General features: G+C 45.5%; 1 long non-coding RNA gene across 1 annotated transcript in view; it reads left to right on the top strand.

Annotated features, from left to right (window-relative positions):
- Positions 1 to 14,014, top strand: part of LOC143809149 (uncharacterized) — a 45,078-nt gene extending 31,064 nt beyond the window's left edge. The window contains exon 3 of the long non-coding RNA XR_013222101.1: positions 13,939 to 14,014. This is a non-coding gene — a long non-coding RNA (uncharacterized LOC143809149). The remainder of the gene's footprint in view (positions 1 to 13,938) is intronic.
- The last annotated feature ends 1,977 nt before the right edge of the window (positions 14,015 to 15,991 follow it).

Here is a 15,991-nt window from a genome sequence, read left to right as displayed (position 1 = left end):
CGCGCTGGTGGAGAAGGAGACACCGCCGACGGGAGATCCGGAGCCCGCTCCTACAGCCCCGACAGAGCCAGAAAGACCCTGCTGGAACATGAGACAACACCACCAATGGAAAACCTGAACCTCGCGACTGCCGCCTTGACGGAGCCCGAAAGTGAGGCCCAGCCGGAAAGTGAGATGCCGAACACAGAGACGACCACGCCGTAGCACCAGGCCCTGCAGCCCGTGGACCAAGCACTGCGGCAAACAGACATCCAGACCCCAGCAGAGATGGAGCAGAACACTGGCACTGGTGAGACAGGTATGTTCAATGCCCCGGTAGCTGAAGACACCTTAGTGGGACCACTAGCACCCCCACCAACGCTAACGCTTAAATAAATACCTATGGACATAACCTGGGACCGCATAACTGATGTATGTGACACATTGACTGAGCAAATGACCCCAGTAGCATCGCCCCTGAAGGCATGTAGGCCCAAAGAGACAGTACACTGGAACCATCCCAGCGCAGACCTTATGGGATTCCCAATGGAGGCCCTATCAGCGGCTAATTACATACAATTAACTGACTCAGAAAACTTTTGTAAACAGCAAATTCGTAAACTATCAGCAGAGAAGAGACACCGACAGAATAAATGGGAGGCCATGGAGCAAAAGAACTTAATGGCTAAAGCTGAATCCCATTTAATTAAACCTGCCAGTAGAGGACCCATTAGAACTGGAACTGTAGTTTGCTTTGACTTGGACAGAGGTTGGGGATTCATAAGAGAGCAAATTGGACAAAGAGAACTGTTTGTTAATTGCAGAGATGTGGAGTCACACCTGTTAAGAGGACACCCTGACCGTGATTTGTACCCTGGTGAAAAAGTCACTTATACACTGCGCCATGGAGAAAGGGGATATTACGCCCTACACGTAAAAAGGTGCCCAATCCACAATGCATGTGACCATGTAGCCACTGTGAGTGAACAGCAAACCCGGGCTACACAAACTTTGGAACTTGAACACTATTCTAAGGAGTCACCTGCTGACCCCTGTGTTAATGAACTTCCCCAGTCAGGAAGCTGTACACGCCAGGACCTGCCCTGGAAAAAGCAGAAGTAAAAGACATTCACCTGCGTGAACTAACTGCTGTATATATGTTGCATTGATGTTTTTCTTTGATGTTTTAATGGACAGATGTTCCCTGGAAACTGCTTTCCCAAATAGTTTGGCACCTGTTAGGGTGCCCCTTCTCTTTGATATTGCTGGTAGCGTGAGCAGAACTGTATGTGTATACCTGTGTTGCTTTACTGGAGCAGAACTGCATGGCACAGAAGAGACCAGGACTGGTCAATTCGACTTGCTTACTGCAATGTTTTGCACTTTTACCTGTGTTGCACTTATGTTTAATGTTATTTTTGCAATGTTCAAGAATCGTGAATCCCATAAAGGGATGCTTAAGTTAAACTGTTCACCTGTTGACATGCATGTCTAAAAATTGTCTTAACCTGTAATGCCTGTTTTCTTTTCGTACTGGTGTTAACGGAAGGGGAAGGGGGAGTGCAGCACCCCAGGTGACCGGTTGCTGCAGTGATGTTGCTTTTCCTTCGGGGAAGGTAATGTCATGATCAGAGGCAATGGAGTTCTCTTCACCAGGTAAGGCACACACATGCAACATATTCTAAATCCAGGTCAGGAGGGGGAGCTCAGGACCCAGATTTAGGGGAGCTTCCCTAATCTACATTGTATCCTGACCTGGAGGAAGAGTTAGGCTAGTTGGAGAGAGAGACTGAAGTGGAAGGACGTCTGGAGCAGATGTGAGAGGCCTGGCAGACACGAGGGAGCTGCAGCCTCTGAAAGGGCAGAGGGGCTGTGCATGCACAAGGAAGTGATGCAACCCCTGGAAAGAGTTGAATAGAGATTGCTGGAGATTAGCTTGTCTGCGGACATCAGTTAAGGCGGAGCTGGTAAGAAAGGAGTGCAGCTGAGCAGACGTGGGAGTCTGCAGCTCCTGGCAGAAAGTGGAAGAGAGCAGTGAGAAAAGACAGTGGGTCGTGCAGCAGAAGTGTGAGCTGCAGCTCCAGGAGAGGAAGAAAACCCGAGGGGTTGAATGTAATGAGCATCAGCAGGGACCTCACAAAACAGCGCAAGGAGGAAAGGCTCATGGACCTCTACTGGAACAAGAGAACTCTCCATTGCCTCTGAGCCGGCCAGACCACCATCATCTGTGCCCGGTACCCTGGACTGTGGCCTGCCAACTGCAGTAAACCAGGTAAAGACTTAGAGCTTGTCTCCTCCATTTATTTGTCAGCATTCACCACCTTGCCACACATCTTAGGACCCCTGGGGACCTTGCTTCACCGGTGGGAAGTGTACCATCAGAGCTGCAATAACATCCCCCAGAGGACCCCTTTAATGCAGCGTCGGTCCTACTACTCACCGAACTCCACTGGTGGCGCCACGACAAACTTTGAACATTTTCCTCTTTAACGTTGAGGCCCAGGGCCACGGACCGGGTCGCAGCCACCGTGACATCCCCCTTGCGACCGCACACGATACCGATTACCCCACTGCCCTGCGGGCGACTCACTTGCATAGAGAGCTTCTGACACAACTTCTGACTTCCGGCCAGTCAGAAGCTGCACTCACAAGATGGCGCCGCAAGACCGGAGCGGCATCGAAATACAGTAATGACGTCGGAGGGTGAGTATGTGACCTGGGGCAAGGGACTTACGTTTACACAGCTGGGATGGTGCTTTGAAATATAAATCCATAATCGGAAATGCATCCGTCAGCACAAAGCAGACAGAGCAAATCTTCCCATATCCTCTCATCTCCAATTCCTTATATCTCTGTGATAAAACATATGTCACATGACAAAACAGGAGGTGGCCTGCTCCTACTTTAAAAAGGATTTGCCAATGGATTTCACAGAACAAATGTTTTGTTGCCAATTTGTACAAATTAAGGTCCAGGAAAATGTGGTATAAATGAATGTGCTTCTGGATGTTGGGGATCGTCATTATAGTGAAGGAATCTTTGAGGGGAGAAGAGCAGCTTTGTGGCAGGTTAGTATGGCACCTGTTATGGTTCTCAATGGCAAGAGAACATCGCCCAGCAAACATAAGTACTAGCTCTTGGAAGGATGGAAACTAAACTGACCATGAACTAAACCTGCCGCACAACTAACAGTAGCCGGGTAGCGTAGCCTACGTTTTTATCCCTAGACGCCCAGCGCCGGCCGGAGGACTAACTAATCCTGGCAGAGGAAAATATAGTCCTGGCTCACCTCTAGAGAAATTTCCCCGATAGGCAAACAGAGGCCCCCACATATATTGGCGGTGATTTTAGATGAAATGACAAACGTAGTATGAAAATAGGTTTAGCAAAATTGAGGTCCGCTTACTAGATAGCAGGAAGACAGAAAGGGCACTTTCATGGTCAGCTGAAAACCCTATCAAAATACCATCCTGAAATTACTTTAAGACTCTAGTATTAACTCATAACATCAGAGTGGCAATTTCAGATCACAAGAGCTTTCCAGACACAGAAACGAAACTACAGCTGTGAACTGGAACAAAATGCAAAAACAAACGAGGACAAAAGTCCAACTTAGCTGGGAGTTGTCTAGCAGCAGGAACATGCACAGAAAGGCTTCTGATTACAATGTTGACCGGCATGGAAGTGACAGAGGAGCAAGGTTAAATAGCGACTCCCACATCCTGATGGAAACAGGTGAACAGAGGGGATGATGCACACCAGTTCAATTCCACCAGTGGCCACCGGGGGAGCCCAAAATCCAATTTCACAACAGTACCCCCCCCTCAAGGAGGGGGCACCGAACCCTCACCAGAACCACCAGGGCGATCAGGATGAGCCCTATGAAAGGCACGGACCAGATCGGAGGCATGAACATCAGAGGCAGTCACCCAAGAATTATCCTCCTGACCGTATCCCTTCCATTTGACCAGATACTGGAGTTTCCGTCTGGAAACACGGGAGTCCAAGATTTTTTCCACAACGTACTCCAACTCGCCCTCAACCAACACCGGAGCAGGAGGCTCAACGGAAGGCACAACCGGTACCTCATACCTGCGCAACAATGACCGATGAAAAACATTATGAATAGAAAAAGATGCAGGGAGGTCCAAACGGAAGGACACAGGGTTAAGAATCTCCAATATCTTGTACGGGCCGATGAACCGAGGCTTAAACTTAGGAGAAGAAACCCTCATAGGGACAAAACGAGAAGACAACCACACCAAGTCCCCAACACAAAGCCGAGGACCAACCCGACGCCGGCGGTTGGCAAAAAGCTGAGTCTTCTCCTGGGACAACTTCAAATTGTCCACTACCTGCCCCCAAATCCGATGCAACCTCTCCACCACAGCATCCACTCCAGGACAATCCGAAGATTCCACCTGACCAGAAGAAAATCGAGGATGAAACCCCGAATTACAGAAAAAAGGAGACACCAAGGTGGCAGAGCTGGCCCGATTATTGAGGGCAAACTCCGCTAAAGGCAAAAAAGCAACCCAATCATCCTGATCTGCAGACACAAAACACCTCAAATATGTCTCCAAGGTCTGATTCGTCCGCTCGGTCTGGCCATTTGTCTGAGGATGGAAAGCAGACGAGAAAGACAAATCTATGCCCATCCTAGCACAGAATGCTCGCCAAAATCTAGACACGAATTGGGTTCCTCTGTCAGAAACGATATTCTCCGGAATACCATGCAAACGGACCACATTTTGAAAAAACAGAGGAACCAACTCGGAAGAAGAAGGCAACTTAGGCAGGGGAACCAAATGGACCATCTTAGAGAAACGGTCACACACCACCCAGATGACAGACATCTTCTGAGAAACAGGAAGATCCGAAATAAAATCCATCGAGATGTGCGTCCAGGGCCTCTTCGGGATAGGCAAGGGCAACAACAATCCACTAGCCCGAGAACAACAAGGCTTGGCCCGAGCACAAACGTCACAAGACTGCACAAAGCCTCGCACATCTCGAGACAGGGAAGGCCACCAGAAGGACCTTGCCACCAAATCCCTGGTACCAAAGATTCCAGGATGACCTGTCAACGCAGAAGAATGAACCTCAGAAATGACTTTACTGGTCCAATCATCAGGAACAAACAGTCTACCAGGTGGGCAACGATCAGGTCTATCCGCCTGAAACTCCTGCAAGGCCCGCCGCAGGTCTGGAGAAACGGCAGACAATATCACTCCATCCTTAAGGATACCTGTAGGTTCAGAGTTACCAGGGGAGTCAGGCTCAAAACTCCTAGAAAGGGCATCCGCCTTAACATTCTTAGAACCCGGCAGGTAGGATACCACAAAATTAAACCGAGAGAAAAACAACGACCAGCGCGCCTGTCTAGGATTCAGGCGTCTGGCGGACTCAAGATAAATTAGATTTTTGTGGTCAGTCAATACCACCACCTGATGTCTAGCCCCCTCAAGCCAATGACGCCACTCCTCAAAAGCCCACTTCATGGCCAAAAGCTCCCGATTCCCAACATCATAATTCCGCTCGGCAGGCGAAAATTTACGCGAGAAAAAGGCACAAGGTCTCATCACGGAACAATCGGAACTTCTCTGCGACAAAACTGCCCCAGCTCCGATTTCAGAAGCGTCGACCTCAACCTGAAAAGGAAGAGCAACATCAGGCTGACACAACACAGGGGCGGAAGAAAAGCGGCGCTTAAGCTCCCGAAAGGCCTCCACAGCAGCAGGGGACCAATCAGCAACATCAGCACCCTTCTTAGTCAAATCAGTCAATGGTTTAACAACATCAGAAAAACCAGCAATAAATCGACGATAAAAGTTAGCAAAGCCCAAAAATTTCTGAAGACTCTTAAGAGAAGAGGGTTGCGTCCAATCACAAATAGCCTGAACCTTGACAGGATCCATCTCGATGGAAGAGGGGGAAAAAATATATCCCAAAAAGGAAATCTTTTGAACCCCAAAAACGCACTTAGAACCCTTCACACACAAGGAATTAGACCGCGAAACCTGAAAAACCCTCCTGACCTGCTGGACATGAGAGTCCCAGTCATCCGAAAAAATCAAAATATCATCCAGATACACAATCATAAATTTATCCAAATAATCACGGAAAATGTCATGCATAAAGGACTGAAAGACTGAAGGGGCATTTGAAAGACCAAAAGGCATCACCAAATACTCAAAGTGGCCCTCGGGCGTATTAAATGCGGTCTTCCACTCATCCCCCTGCTTAATTCGCACCAAATTATACGCCCCACGGAGATCTATCTTAGAGAACCACTTGGCCCCCTTTATGCGAGCAAACAAATCAGTCAGCAGTGGCAATGGATATTGATATTTAACCGTGATTTTATTCAAAAGCCGATAATCAATACACGGTCTCAAAGAGCCATCTTTCTTAGCCACAAAGAAAAAACCGGCTCCTAAGGGAGATGACGAAGGACGAATATGTCCCTTTTCCAAGGACTCCTTTATATATTCTCGCATAGCAGCATGTTCAGGCACAGACAGATTAAATAAACGACCCTTAGGGTATTTACTACCCGGAATCAAATCTATGGCACAATCGCACTCCCAGTGCGGAGGTAATGAACCAAGCTTAGGTTCTTCAAAAACGTCACGATATTCAGTCAAGAATTCAGGAATCTCAGAGGGAATAGATGATGAAATGGAAACCACAGGTACGTCCCCATGCGTCCCCTTACATCCCCAGCTTAACACAGACATAGCTTTCCAGTCAAGGACTGGGTTATGAGATTGTAGCCATGGCAATCCAAGCACCAACACATCATGTAGGTTATACAGCACAAGAAAGCGAATAATCTCCTGATGATCCGGATTAATCCGCATAGTTACTTGTGTCCAGTATTGTGGTTTATTACTAGCCAATGGGGTGGAGTCAATCCCCTTCAGGGGTATAGGAGTTTCAAGAGGCTCCAAATCATACCCACAGCGTTTGGCAAAGGACCAATCCATAAGACTCAAAGCGGCGCCAGAGTCGACATAGGCATCCGCGGTAATAGATGATAAAGAACAAATCAGGGTCACAGATAGAATAAACTTAGACTGCAAAGTGCCAATTGAAACAGACTTATCAAGCTTCTTAGTACGCTTAGAGCATGCTGATATAACATGAGTTGAATCACCGCAATAGAAGCACAACCCATTTTTTCGTCTTAAATTCTGCCGCTCACTTCTGGACAGAATTCTATCACATTGCATATTCTCTGGCGTCTTCTCAGTAGACACCGCCAAATGGTGCACAGGTTTGCGCTCTCGCAGACGCCTATCGATCTGGATAGCCATTGTCATGGACTCATTCAGACCCGCAGGCACAGGGAACCCCACCATAACATCCTTAATGGCATCAGAGAGACCCTCTCTGAAATTCGCCGCCAGGGCGCACTCATTCCACTGAGTAAGCACAGCCCATTTACGGAATTTCTGGCAGTATATTTCAGCTTCGTCTTGCCCCTGAGATAGGGACAACAAGGCCTTTTCCGCCTGAAGCTCTAACTGAGGTTCCTCATAAAGCAACCCCAAGGCCAGAAAAAACGCATCCACATTGAGCAACGCAGGATCCCCTGGAGCCAATGCAAAAGCCCAATCCTGAGGGTCGCCCCGGAGCAAGGAAATCACAATCCTGACCTGCTGAGCAGGATCTCCAGCAGAGCGAGATTTCAGGGACAAAAACAACTTGCAATTATTTTTGAAATTTTGAAAGCAAGATCTATTCCCCGAGAAAAATTCAGGCAAAGGAATTCTAGGTTCAGATATAGGAACATGAACAACAAAATCTTGTAAATTTTGAACTTTCGTGGTGAGATTATTCAAACCTGCAGCTAAACTCTGAATATCCATTTTAAACAGGTGAACACAGAGCCATTCCAGGATTAGAAGGAGAGAGAGAGAGAGAAAGGCTGCAATATAGGCAGACTTGCAAGAGATTCAATTACAAGCACACTCAGAACTGAAGGGAAGGGAAAAAAAAAAAAAAAAAAAAAAATCTTCAGCAGACTTCTCTTTTCTCTCCTTTCTCTGTCAATTAATTTAACCCTTTTCGGGCCGGTCAAACTGTTATGGTTCTCAATGGCAAGAGAACATCGCCCAGCAAACATAAGTACTAGCTCTTGGAAGGATGGAAACTAAACTGACCATGAACTAAACCTGCCGCACAACTAACAGTAGCCGGGTAGCGTAGCCTACGTTTTTATCCCTAGACGCCCAGCGCCGGCCGGAGGACTAACTAATCCTGGCAGAGGAAAATATAGTCCTGGCTCACCTCTAGAGAAATTTCCCCGATAGGCAAACAGAGGCCCCCACATATATTGGCGGTGATTTTAGATGAAATGACAAACGTAGTATGAAAATAGGTTTAGCAAAATTGAGGTCCGCTTACTAGATAGCAGGAAGACTGAAAGGGCACTTTCATGGTCAGCTGAAAACCCTATCAAAATACCATCCTGAAATTACTTTAAGACTCTAGTATTAACTCATAACATCAGAGTGGCAATTTCAGATCACAAGAGCTTTCCAGACACAGAAACGAAACTACAGCTGTGAACTGGAACAAAATGCAAAAACAAACGAGGACAAAAGTCCAACTTAGCTGGGAGTTGTCTAGCAGCAGGAACATGCACAGAAAGGCTTCTGATTACAATGTTGACCGGCATGGAAGTGACAGAGGAGCAAGGTTAAATAGCGACTCCCACATCCTGATGGAAACAGGTGAACAGAGGGGATGATGCACACCAGTTCAATTCCACCAGTGGCCACCGGGGGAGCCCAAAATCCAATTTCACAACAGGCACCCAAAAGTCTTTCCAATTCCCTTTTTGAAAGTTGAGAACTAAGTATAAAGGGCATAAATTATTGAATGGATCTCTGAACCGATGAGGCTGGTGTACTTATGCAGCGGCCCCCAAGCGCAGGGCAGCGGGGTACTTGGTACCGGGTCTCTCGGTTCTGGGGATGTCACGGTGGCCTGACCCGGTCCGTGGCCCTGCTAAGGGGCGCCCAATTAAAGATGTAGGTGACGGTGTAGGTCGCAGTAAATGACGAGGACACAGGGTTGCAGTCTCTTTACCTCTTTACTGAAGGCTTCGGCATCCGCAATCCAGAGCACTGCTAACAGAGCTGGCTGAGACCGGCCGGTCCGAAGGCACATCCAGAGTTCCCTTTGCAGGTGGAAATCAGTGCCTACCTACTAGCGCCTGGGTGTTGTAGTACCTCCCTGCTGAGCACCACGGGATAGTCCTCACAACTGTCTTGTATGTTTCTGTTCTTTCTCTCCGTCCCCTAGATGATATGGATAGGACGCACCCGTGTGACGGGGTAGGCCTGGAGTTATTTTATAGGGACCCTAGAGACGCCCCTCTCCCACAATTGCCTCCGTTGTCTTCATTAGGTGTAAAAGGTGAGACAGCCAACCTAAAGTTAACTGCCCTGCCGTAGTTCAAAGTAATGCGTAGAGTCTATTACTTCCTCGGCCTTCCGGCCGCTGGCTACGCGCCTCAGAAGGATGTTGCCCATCTCGGGGCACGACTCCTTCTGGTTCTATCGCCTTTGTGCTGTGATCTCGTTTCTCACTTCTCCACAATATACTTGGCTTCGTGTCCTTTCTTAAGATGCTGCCGCAATGAGGTGCAGGCACGGCTCCGTAAAGATCTGTCCTTTGCTAGGCCTCTGCCAGGATCCCACCCCTGACAGGGACCCCCCTGAATCTTCCCAAGTAACGCTCTCCTCTCACTAGATGTTACCTGGGCAAAACCCAGTCAGCTTCTCTCTCACTTCCTATCCAACCCCCAGTTTTACCAGAGTGTGAGGAGTGGCCTAATACATAGAACCTTTTGCTCCCCCTGGTGGCCAGAGTGTGAAGTGTAATGTGTGACTGTGATACCTGGTCAGGTGAACTCCTTTAGTGCCATCAGACGTACCATCACTCCCCTTAGCGGCAGAGCGACGTTACTGCAACGACCAGGTCTCTGGGGCGCTGCACTTACTTTTGAAAATTCATGTCAAAATGGCTGTTTTATCCTCATTTTGAAAGCAGTAATCCAGAGTAATGGTTCCAGTGGCTCACAAATAATTGGGCATTTGCATGCCATAAGCCCTGCAAACTCTTTGTAATGTAGCATAAAGTAATTGACGCACATACTCTTATGTACAGGAACCCTTTATTGCATTTAAAGCTGAACTTATCATTATTGTGAATATTAAATATAATGCTATTAATTGCATTTGTGATATTCACTCACCTTATTTATTAGCTCACATTTATCATTCCTTGTGGTCTGTAAAGGAGTTTACCTTTGAACAATGTTTGGACACACCTACCTATTCATGCAGTGGTTTTCCTTGTTCTTATATGAAAGTGCACATTGTAGATTTAGACTGAAGGCAGCAAAACAATGAAGGGACAGATATGGAAACGAGTAAAGAAACAAACCAGAATATGTGTTAAACCTTAGATTCCTCACAGTATCCCTCTTTTACTTTGACAACCGCTTTACACAATCGTGCCATTCTTTCAAGCAACTTCATCAGGTAAGCTACCTGGAAAGGCTTCCAATGAACAGATATGTCTCGTGAAGAGTTCAGTTATGAATTACTGGCTTTCAGAAAGAATTTGCAGCAAGCAGATGATTCGACATCCACCCAATTTAGATGGTTTGGGATGAGTTGGAGACAAAGTGAAGGCAAAGCAATCATCCATTGCTCAGCACTTCTGGAAACAGTCTTAGGACTGTTGGAAAGCATTCCAGGTGAGAGAATGTCAAGAAGGTGTAAACCTGTCATGAGAGCAAAAGGGGGGTGCTTTGATGAATCTAAGATTTAACACATATTCTGTTTTTTCCCCACAAGTTTCTTTACTGCTTCTTTCTGTCTCCAGTCTCAGTCTATAAACACAATATGCACATTCCAATAAGAACAAGAAAAACCATTACATGAATAGGTGTGTCTTTGACCAGTACTTTAAAAATTACAGGTTCTTCTCCAACACTTGTTAGTGCAGCCTTCCTCATGGAAAGCACAGCTCTTGGTGGAGGAATATGTGGCATAACTAGTCCACCCACCGTCTCTAATTAAAAAACATTGCACATGGTAAAATCGTTAACTTGTTAAACAGCTCCAATGAAATGCTGCTTGATCAGCAGCCATTTTGTAGACAAAGCAGCTGTGCTGTCTGTTGCATTGCTGGCAGGAGAGATGAGCAAGAAGAGGAGCCATGACCAGCGCTGTAGGAGTGTGCATGCTGCATTGTGAAAGAGTCACAGACACTGAGATTAAGAGAAGGAGGTGCTGATGAAGTGACTGCCAGCTGATACAGGGTTCTGCTTGCAGCTATACACTGTACTAACCATCTACAGCGGTATGTAAAAGTTTGGGCACCCCCGGTCTAAATTACTGTTATTGTGAACAGTTAAGCAAGTTAAAGATGAAATGATCTCTAAAAGGAATAAAGTTAAAGATTACACATTTCCTTTGTATTCTAGGTAAAAAAATACATTGTAATTTTTTTACATTTTAAAAATTGCAAAAAGGAAAATGGGATGATGCAAAAGTTTAGTCATTCTGCATGGTTAGTACCTAGTAACACCCCCTTTTGCAAGTATCACATGGTTTTGTAGCCAGCCAAGAGTATTTCAATTTTCGTTTGAAAGATTTTAATCCATTCTTCCTAGGAAAATTCTTCCAGTTCTGTGAGATCTCTGGGTCTCTTGCACTCACTGCTTTATTGAGGTCTAGCCACAGATTTTCAATGATGTTCAGATAAGGGCACTGTGATGGCCATTGTAAAACCTTCAGCTTGCGCCTTTTGAGGTAGTCTATTGTGGATTTTGATGTGTGTTTAGGATCATTATCCATTTGTAGAAGACATCCTCTTTTCAACTTCAATTTTTGTTTAATAGATTGTGTTACGTTTTCATCGAGAATTTGTTGAAATTTCATTGAATCCATTCTTTCCTCTACCTGTGAAATGTTCCCCAGGCCATTGGCTGCAACACACCCGAAAGCATGATTGATCCACCACCATGCTTAACCCCTTCATGACCCAGCCCATTTTGACCTTAATGACCTGGCCATTTTTTTGCAATTCTGACCAGTGTCCCTTTATGAGGTAATAACTCAGGAACGCTTCAACAGATCCTAGCGATTCTGAAATTTTTTTTTGTTACAAATTGGGCTTCATGTTAGTGGTAAATTTAGGTCGATAATTTTTGCGTTTATTTGTGAAAAAAATGGAAATTTGGCAAAAATTTTGAAAATTTCGCAATTTTCAAATTTTTAATTTTTATTCTGTTAAACCAGAGAGTTATGTGACACAAAATAGTTAATAAATAAGTAGCAATGAAAAAGAAGAAAATGAGGGCACTCACCAATCTTTCACGTTCTTAGTCCTTTATTGCAACACGATCCAGTTAAAACACATGGCCGGGGAAGAGAGAGAGCCGAAGCCCGTGTGAGCAGGCGAGAGACGACAGCTGTTTCGCGCTGTGCTTTGCGCTTCTACAGGTCAGCTTGTGCATAGGTGAAACAGTGGAAATGTAGTGCCGGCCATGACACCGCCCACCACTGTGTCCCCTCCCACAAACCAAACGATACATACATATACTTTAAAAAGCACACTTAGATCCATTAACGCAACCTTAGTTGGTAACAAAACCTTTTGGCAGAGCAGACAATTGGAGACATTTAAAGTTATTCTAGGAACCACAGTTAATCTTTAGAAAGCATAAAGGGTTAATCTTTAGAAAGCATAAAGGGTTAAACCCTCGCCGCTACCAACAGCGCACAAGACACTGCAGAATGCACAACTTCTGCCATAATATTCACAAAATTACCCCCCAACATCGGTATAAACGTCAGCAAAAAGCAAAGAAACAAAACAAACAAACAAAAAAAAAATAATAAAAAAATAAAAAAAATAATCAAATTTATCCTTATTTTCCCAAGCAGCAAATCATTAAAGAAATATCGACATATCCACACGGTCATTGAAACCTAGTGGCCCCAATGCTTCACTGCGCAGAATCCATCTCGTCTCACATCTGAGGAGCAGATTATCCAGATCACCTCCTTGCGCCGGCAGACTGACTTTCTCAATCCCGGCGAAGGAGAGGACCCCTGCATCACCGCCATGTGTATCCCTAACATGTGTAATTAACCGTGGAACACCTTTCCCTGAGACAATCGATCTGCAATGCTCGCGGAAACGAACATATAGTGGCCGGATCGTCTTTCCCACATAGTAATACCTGCAAGGACAGAAAACAACGTATACTACGTGATCTGTCCTGCATGTGATGAAATCTTTAACTGTGTGCTTCACTGCACCTATATGAAGAGTCCGGTCAGTTACATGTTGCTTACACCAAGGACAATGCCCACACCTGAAATTACCTTTGGGGATAGCGGTGTTCAGCCAGTTCTGATTTGACTTAACTACCCGATTCCTCACTAATTTGTCCCTTAGTCTGATGCTCCGTTTATTCGCTATGAGGGGACCCCTAGACACTACCTCAGCCAACTCCTTGTCCCGACCTAAGATATGCCAATTTTTCTTAATGGCTAATCTGATTTGCTGGTCCATATTGCTGTATTGAAAACTGAAGGTAAACCTTCTCTCTACGTCAACCCTATTAGAAGGCACCTTCCTTACGTTCTTGCTTATGCAACTCCTCTCACTTCTCACTTTTTCCTTTTCTGTCATTAAAGCCCTATCAGGATACCCTCTTTGTTTGAATCTAGTCTCCATCTCATTTAGCTGCCGATCAAAACCCTCATCAGTATTATTAACCCTACTCACTCTCAGAAACTGACTATAGGGCAAAGAGCGTTTTGTATGCATTGGGTGGAAACTATTAAAATGTAACATGGTGTTACCTGCTACTGGCTTACGATAAAGCGACGTACAGATCTTATTGTCCTTAATTTCCACCAGGACATCCAGGAACTCCAACCGCTGCCCTCCGAAAACTGACGTGAAGGCCATGTTCATATTATTACTCTGATTAAGGTAAGTTACAAAACTATTGATAGCCTCTTCTGTTCCATCCCAAATCAATACCACATCGTCGATATATCTGTGATAAAACTTTATATGATGCAAAAAATTATTTTTATTTGCGTACACATATTTCTCCTCAAAGAGCCCCAAAAACAAATTTGCGAAGGTACAAGCTGCCGGAGTCCCCATCGCAGTCCCCACTGACTGTACATACCAATCATCCAAGAACATAAATGCGTTATGCGTGAGGATGAACTCCAAACCCTCACACACAAAGCCAATAAAATTCTGTCTCTTTCCCGTGGTGCACAAAATCTGATTGACAACCTCAACCCCTATTTTTTTGGGGATCCTGGTATATAAACTTTCGACATCTATCGAGGCCAGGGAAAAATTCTCCTGCCATTCGACATCTTGGATACCACACAGAAAAGAGTTAGTATCCTTCAAATAAGCAGGAATATCTTTCAACATGGGACGCAACAGCCAATCAATGTACTGGGACAGGGGTTCGGTGAGCGACCCTATCCCAGACACGATTGGCCCTCCCGGGGGATTGTCAACAGACTTGTGCACCTTGGGGATGTGGTACCAGTGGGGCCTGGTCGGGAACTCCGGCAGCAATTTCTCCACCTTTTTCTTGGAAATAATACCTAACTCAACATACTTTCTCAAGTATGATCTTAATTCGCTCTTATATTTTTGCAAGGGGCTACTCGGAAGCAACCTGTATACATTAGAATCAGACAATTGTCTCTTGGCCTCGGCAATGTAGTATGATCTGGGAAGTAACACAATCTTTCCACCTTTATCTGCAGCCCTCACTACTGTGTCCTCCCAAGAGCAAATCTCCTGCAATGCCTTATTCTCATCTTCCGATAAATTCTTGGGAGGTTTTTGAGAAATCACAGCCTCCACGTCTTTTATTACCTGAGCCTCAAAAAGATCAATCATATTGCCTGGAGACACCATAGGCATAAACCTCGAGGGAACTCCTCCTTTAAAGGGAGCAAATTCTACTGTATCACCATTATTGAAATCGACTGATTCCTCTGCTATATTTAATAACAGTCTAGCATCCTCCCTCATATCGGCTAGAGCTCCTGTGCCTGCCATAAAACCCAAAGGGCCAATAGAACACGGGTTTTCCCCTTCCAGGACATTACTGCTCGTAGCTTTATTAGAAAATGCTTTAAAAAGGTGAATTTTCCTGATAGACTTAAACAGGTCAATTTTAAACTCTGTCAGATCGAACTCTTGCGGTATGCAAAAGCCCAAACCCTTAGACAGTAAGGACAAGTGAGCTGGAGTTAGAGCATGATCAGTTAAATTTATAATTGCATCCCCCGTCGGGGTTACTGGTATCTCCGGGTCCAAGCCACATGCTTCCGCTTGCGTTGTTTGCCTCCGCCGGCCTTTCCTTCTGCCCCTCCGGGTCCTCCTCCTAAAGGGGTCGACATATCGACGGTTTCAATGTCCGTAGTAGGCAATGCTTCTAAGGACGTGGTCAGATTACCTGCGCCATCACTAAGGCTAGACTTGGATTCGGTAGTCAGATAATCTTTATTGCGGTATCTGTTTTTATTTCTATTTCCGTTACTCCTCCTCCAACCCATGGTATTTCTCCCCTTACCAATACCATCCGGGGGTGTATTCCACGAAAAAATGCGCCCTGTGTTGAAATCTGCTTTATCACGAATAAATTTGTCTCTCTTTCTTTGCTTAACGTTTGCCTGAATGGGTATCAGTCTGCCATCCAATTTTTTACTGAAGGTGGCCCATTGACTCTCAGTATGGCGTGATTTTAATTCTGCTTGTGTTTTGACCAATTCGCTGTTCACTTTATCGTAATTCTGTAAATTTGTTCTCAGAACTAAAGACAATAACTCCTGCGAGCATTTAAGCATAATGCTTTCCCACTCCTTTCGGAAGGTACTATCATCGCTGTGCTGGGATATCTGCTTCCAGACCCTCAGTCCGCGCGGAA

Source organism: Ranitomeya variabilis, chromosome 2 (assembly GCF_051348905.1).
Source record: "Ranitomeya variabilis isolate aRanVar5 chromosome 2, aRanVar5.hap1, whole genome shotgun sequence".
Lineage (NCBI taxonomy): Eukaryota > Metazoa > Chordata > Amphibia > Anura > Dendrobatidae > Ranitomeya > Ranitomeya variabilis.
Note: the sequence above shows the minus strand (reverse complement) of the source record. Positions and strands in the feature narration are given on the sequence as shown.